Raw genomic sequence first — 7,170 nt, forward strand, 5'->3', positions numbered from 1 at the left:
TTCTATATTATTTTGATTTTCCTACCTGCTTGATTATGTCACCTGCAAATAATGTTATTTCTTTCTTTCTGAGCCTTATAATTTTATTTAGTTTCCTTGCCTTACTGAACTTGCTAGTACCTTATGAATAAGAGTAAAGATAGTGAGCATCTTTGGCTCATTCACATTATTAGGGGAAGGTTTTTCAAATTGCAACGTGAAGTTTTATGTTTGCCATACGTGTTTTTTAAATCAACTTAAGGAAATTTCCATCTATTTTTAGTTTTAGTTCTTTGTTTTAAATTACTAACAGTTGATGCCATTTTTTTTTTCGTATTTCAGAAGATACCTTGTAAGATTGATGCAATGTCTTCCTTAAATGTAAAGACCAGTTGCAATATCTGAAAAAATATTGTAACCTGGTTTATAACCAAGCATATACATTAATAATTTTGTAAAGGTTTCATGTGTGCTTGAAAAGACTGTGTTGTGTGCTGTTATATGTCAGTTGATAGACAATTTGTAATCTTGATTTCAGATTTTCTTTATTTTTATAATTCTTTGAGTTATTTTGATGCAATTTACATACAAGAAAATGAATGCACTCATTTTATGTAGAAAAAAAAATTGCAATCGAGTCAACTCAGACTTATAGTGGCTCTACAGGACAAAGTAGATCTGCCCTACAGTGTTTCCAAAGAGCAGCCAATGGATTTGAACTGCCGATCTTTTGGTTAGCAGTTGAGCTCTTAACCACTGTGCCACCAGGGCTCCATTTTAGATATATCGTTTACTTAAATAAATTTTGACAAATATACACATCTGTGTAGCCACCACCTCAATCAATATATTAAACATTTTTTGTCTTTCTAAAAGGTTCTCTTACACCTTTTCCTAGTCAATTCCACACATTTCACTGTAGTCAACCCCTGAATGTGTACTGTTTTTATCTGACTTCTTCTGCTTAACGTAATGTTTTTGAGGTTTGTGTTGTTGTATATATTTGTGATTTATTCTTTTTCTATTGCTGAGTAGTATACTATTGTATGAATATATTCCAATTCATTTTTCTGTTCATCTCTTGAAAGACATTTGGGTTGTTCCCCTTCTGGGGCTGTTATGAATAAAGCTTTATGCACATTTTTGTGCAAGTCTTCACAGATGTTGTTTACATTTCTTGTGGGTGAAGAATGATGAGCACAATTGTTGGTTTAGATTTTAAGTGTACATTTCAATTTGTAAGAAGTTGCTAAACTGTTTTTCAAAGCAGTTTAAACATTACACCAACAAACAGCCACGTATGACAAGAACATTTGCTCCATATCCTTGTCAACATTTTTCATTGTCAGTTTTTTTTTCCCCCTTTCAAATATGGTTGTGTAGTAGTGTGCCATTATGCTCTTAATATTAATTTCCTTGATGAGTAATGACATTGAGCATATTTTTGTACACTTAACTGATTATTTCTTTATCTTCTTATGTGAGGAATGTGTTCAAATCATTAGCATTACTTCACTTTGGTTGTCTTTATGTTCTTAATTGTAAATACTTATATCTTTTGGATTAAAAATGGACAGATACATGTGCTCTCTTTGGCTCCCTATTTGTTTTCTTGATTGTGTCTTTTTTAAAAAATAATTTTTGTTGTGCTTGAAGTGAAAGTTTACAAATCAAGTCAGTCTCTCACACCAAAACTCATATACACCTTGCTACACACTCCCAATTACAGCCTGCTCTCTCCCTCCACTCTCTCTTTTTTTGTGCATTTCACCAGCTTCTAACCCTCTCATCTCCCCTCCAGGCAGGAGATGCCAATAATCACAAGTGTCCACCTGATCCAAGAAGCTCACTCCTCACCAGTATCCCTCTCCAACCCATTGTCCAGTCCAAGCCATGTCCGAAGAGTTGGCTTCAGGAATGGTTCCTGTCCTGGGCCAATAGAAGGTCTGGGGACCATGACCACCAGTGTCCTTCTAGTCTCAGTCAGACCATTAAGTCTGGTCTTATGAGAATTTGGGGTCTGCATCCCACTGCTCTCCTGCTCCCTCAGGGGTTCTCTGTTGTGTTCCCTGTCAGGGTAGTCATCGGTTGTAGCTGGGCACCATCTAGTTCTTCTGGTCTCAGGATGATGTAGTCTCTGGTTTATGTGGCCCTTTCTGTCTCTTGGTGTCCTTGGTGTTCTTCATTCTCCTTTGAGGCAGGTGGGTTGAGACCAATTGCTGCATCTTAGATGGCTGCTTGCTAGCGTTTAAGACCCCAGAAGCCACTCTTTAAAGCGGGATGCAGAATGTTTTCTTAATAGATTTTATTATGCCAGTTGATTTAGATGTCCCCTGAAACCATGGTCCCCAGACCCCTGCCTCTGCTACACTGGCCTTCAAAGCATTCAGTTTATTCAGGAAACTTCTTTGCTTTTGGTTTAGTCCAATTGTGCTGACCTCCCCTGTATTGTGTGCTGTCTTTCCCTTCACCTAAAGTAGTTCTTATCTACTAATTAGTGAACGCCTCTCTTTGACCCTCCCTCTCTCTCCCCTCTCGTAACCACAAAAAAATGTTTTCTCAGTTTAAACTATTTCTCCAGTTCTTATAATAGTGGTCTTGTACAATATTTGTCCTTTTGCACCTGACTAATTTCACTCAGCATAATAATGCCTTCCAGGTTCCTCCATGTTATGAAATGTTTCACAGAATCCTCACTGTTATTTATCAATGTGTAGTATTCCATGATGTGAATATACCATAATTTATTTATCCATTCATCCGTTGACAGGCACCTTGGTTGCTTCCATCATTTTGCTATTGTAAACAGAGCTGCAGTAAACATGGGTGTGCATATATCTGTTCATGTAAAGGCTCTTATTTCTCTAGGATATGTTCCAAGGAGTGGGATTGCTGGATCATATGGTAGTTCTATTTCTAGCTTTTTAATGAAGTGCCAAATCGATTTTGGATGGTGTCTTTTGAGAAGCAGTTTTTAACTTTGATGAAGTATGATTTAACTCTTTTAATTGTCAGGTTTTTGTTGTGTTCCAGATCTATTTGTTTTGTTTTTTATTTTTATGTGTGTTTGTATTCCTTCAAAGAAATATTAGAGTACTACAAGGTCTTAATTTTTTAAATTGTATTCTTTTAAAAGTTTCATAGTTTAGCCTTTAAGCTCAGATCTATGATTCATTTCAAGTTTATTTTGGTGTAGAAGTGAGATAGTAATTTATAGATTTTGTATATTTTATTTTTTTTTAGGATTCACTTTTAATGCATTTGGAATTTTACATTATTGTATATAATATTAAATCAATTGTTTACTGCTTAAAGAGTAGACCAAATTTGTAATTGTATATCCCTTAATTCTATGTCTTTGCTTTTCTCTCCACCTAACCCAGCCTTCTAATTGGTTCATTCCAGTGTAACCCCCTGCTGAGAGTTTGGATTTCTACCCCAGATATACTGAATCACAATTCACATTTAACAAGATCTCCAGGTGATTTTTATGTGTGAATCATCTGGGGATCTTGTTAAAATATAGATTCTGATTCAGTATATCTGGGGTGAAAATTCAAATTCTTAGGAGGAGGTTGAACTGGAATGAACTGGTTGGAAGCCATGACCTCAACTGAAAAAAATGAAAGAAGAAAAAGGAAATGAGATATTATGACTGCTATTTCTGTATTTGAAGTGAATCATTATCCCAGATTTTCCATCTAATAGTGTAACAGGTAATAACAAAACACAGTAATGGTAATGCTCACTTTCTGTGTGATAAGTCTGTCAATTTTACTATGACATAGGTAACATTATTATCTATCTTTTACAGATACAGAAGTCAAGACAAAAAGAGGTTAATTACTTGCCCAAGGTCATCAGGTATGAAATGGTTGAGCCAGATTTTGGATATGGGCACCAGGACTTTAAAGCGTGTCTGCTTAACCACTACTTATATCTCCCTCCTCACATGAAGGCAGAGCATTTGGTCCAGGGGCCACAAATCAACCAGCTGTGGGCCAATCCAGCTGGTAGATCTGCACAATGAATTTGTCAGTAGTCTTTTAATAGTAATAGCTTAACAATCTGAATATTCTATACAGAAATACAGATTTCCTAATTATCAAAAAAAAAAAAAAATCCATATACATGTCAATAGAGACCAGCTCTATTGTTGTTGTTAGTAGTCATTGAGTTGGTTCTGACTCATAGTGACCTTATGTACAACAGAATGAAACACAGCACCTTCTTCACAATCATTGTTATGCTTGAGCCCATAGTTGCAGCCGCTGTGTTAATCCATCTCCTTGAGGGTCTTCCTCTTTTTCACTGGTCCCTCTACTTTACCAAGCACGATGCCCTTCTTTGGGGACTGATCCCTCCTGATAACATGCCCAAAGTCTGTGAGACATAGTCTTGCCATCCTTGCTTTTAAGGAGCATTCTGGTTGTACTTCCTCCAAGACAGATTTGTTCCTTCTTTTGGCAGTCCATGGTATATTCAATATTCTCTGTTAAAACCATAATTCAAAGGCATCAATTTTTCTTTGGTCTGCCTTATTCGTTGTCCAGCTTTCTTATGCAGATGAGACAATTTAAAATGCCATGGCCTGGGTAAGGTGCACCTTAATCTTCAAGGTGGTATCTTTGCTTTTTAATACTTTAAAGAGGTTTTTTGAAGCAGATTTGCCCAATGCAACAAGTTGTTTGATTTCTTGACTGCTGCTTCCATGGCTGTTGATTGTGGATCCAAGTAAAGTGAAGTCCTTGACAACTTCAGTATTTTCTGTTTATCATGATGTTGCTCATTGGCCCAGTTGTGAGGATTTTTGTTTTCTTTATGTTGAGGTGTAATCCATACTAAAGGCTGTTGTCTTTGATCTTCATCAGTAAGTGCTTCAAGTCTTCTTCAATTCTTAGTCCATTTACTTATGTGAAATTTACCTTAATTTTATATTTACTAAGCCTCATTTTCAAAAAATAACAAATGTGTTTCTCCAAGGCCCACAACAACAACAATAGAGACAAAGAAGCCCTGGTGGTATTATGGTTAAGTGCTTGGCTACTGACCTAAAGATTGGCAGTTCAAACCCACCCAAGCATTTCACAAGAGAAATGGCTTGGTGATCTCTTCCTATAAAGACTACAGCCTATATAACCCTATGGGGCAGTTCTACTTGGTTACATGGGGTCTTTATGAGTTGAAAATAATCTCCAAGGCACCTAATCACAACAACAAGAGGTAAAGGGGAACCCAAACCATGAATCATCTATAAGGAGCACCTTAAATGGGGTCTAACAATGAACTCCTTCTAACAACTGTGCTTTTCTCTCTAGAAACTGCCCAGAGGAAAATGGCAGTGGGAAATCACTCCACAGTGACTGAGTTCATCCCCACTGGGCTGAGAGAAAAGCCAGAACTTCAGCTGCCTCTCTTTCTTTTCTTCCTAGGAATCTATGTGATCGCAGTGGTGGGGAACATGGGCATGGCCACACTCTTTGAGCTTACTTCTTGCCTGCACACTCCCATGTACTATTTCCTCAGCAGTTTGTCCTTCATTTATCTCTGCCATTCCAGTGTCATTATCCCCAAAATGCTGGTGAGCTTTGAGACAGAATAATACCATCTCATGCCCTGAATGCATAACTCAGCTCTATTTCTTCCTTATTTTTGCTATTGCAGAGGGTCATAAGCTGGCTGCAAAGACATATGACCACTATGTTGCTATCTATAGTCCCTTTCTTTATAATGTCATTATGTCCCCCCAGGCCTGTTTCTATCTGATTTTTGGGGTGTATATTATAGGCCTGGTTTGTGCATCAGTTCATACAGGCTAAATATTTAGGTTTCATTTCAGTAAATTTGATGTAATCAACCATTACTTTTGCTATCTTCTTTTTCTCTTAAACCTCTTGTGCTCTAGTACCTATGTTAATGAATTACTGCTTCTAATCCTTAGTACATTTAATATTCTTGCCCCTAGACTGACCATCCTTGGCTCTTACATCTTCATCATTGCCAGCATCCTCTGCTTTTGCTCCACTGAGGGCAGGTCCAAAGTATTCAGCATATGCACCTCCCATATTTTGACTGCTTCAATCTTCTATGGTTCTGCAGCATTCATGAACCTGCAGCCATCAAGTGTCATCTCCATGCACCAAGAGCAAGTGTCCTCCTTGTTTTACACCATGGCTGTGCGTATGCTGAACCTCGCTGATCTATAGCCTGAGGAATAAGAATGTCAGTGTTGTCCTGAGGAAAATGCTAGTGAAAATCACACAGTTGTGACAAGAAATGGTGTGAAGATTGTTTTGTTAGGTCTAAGTCTTTAGCTATTACCTTGCATGAATTGATGTTTCGTAGTTGTTCATGCGTCAACGTTTTTCCTCATTCGATAGTGTTTACTGACAACATCTCTTACTTTCATAATTTCAAAAGCCTTTTTGATGCTGCTTTTCCCTCTGAGGTTTTCTCTCATTTAGATCATTGAGACAATCATTAGAAGATGACACAGATGCAGTGACCCACCTGTGGCATGCAGCATGCCAATAGGAATTGGAGATATAATTTAATGCGGGCACCTTTCCAAAACAAACCTATCAGGGCTCTCTTAACGATCACACAGGGAAGTTATAATTGTGCTTGCAAGCCTTATAAAACAGAAATAAAGGGACAAAAAGGCAAAAGGTTACAAAACTAATACATCCAGGATTCATGACAGAATAGAATGTCCAGCCTACACAATGAGGCTCCAACTCAGGTCCGCTGAGCTTCACACATTTCAGAAGGGAACTACATTGACACTAAATTCATTAGAACAAGAATAACGCCTTGCAAATCAGGTCCAGGGGCATAAAAACTGGCTGGCAAACCATGTATGCCAATGGTAATGAAATTAATCTGTCCTCTGTTGTTGTTATAGGCCTATCGTCGTCTCACCCTGGGGATTATTTTCAATAGATCTGTTTCTCCTGAAGCTTACCCTTTTCCCTCTTTCACTTTCCACTTTCTGTATACATTATCACGCATAAGGACTTACACATGAACAGTTTAATCTTAGAAAATTAAAGAATTCTAGAGATATGTAGGTCAGTATATTAATATATAACAAAATTGAGCATATTTCTGACTGAGGAAAAACATAGTGATATAGTGGAAAGAGGGAGAACAGGAAAACAAGAAATCTATAATCTTTCCCCACCTCCACCA

At 37.5% G+C, this 7,170-nt stretch overlaps 1 pseudogene; it reads left to right on the forward strand.

Annotated features, from left to right (window-relative positions):
- Positions 1-5,202: 5,202 nt before the first annotated feature.
- Positions 5,203-6,804, forward strand: LOC111752847 (olfactory receptor 8G1-like; annotated as a pseudogene).
- Positions 6,805-7,170: the final 366 nt, after the last annotated feature.

This window comes from Loxodonta africana, chromosome 15, assembly GCF_030014295.1.
Source record: "Loxodonta africana isolate mLoxAfr1 chromosome 15, mLoxAfr1.hap2, whole genome shotgun sequence".
Taxonomy (NCBI): domain Eukaryota; kingdom Metazoa; phylum Chordata; class Mammalia; order Proboscidea; family Elephantidae; genus Loxodonta; species Loxodonta africana.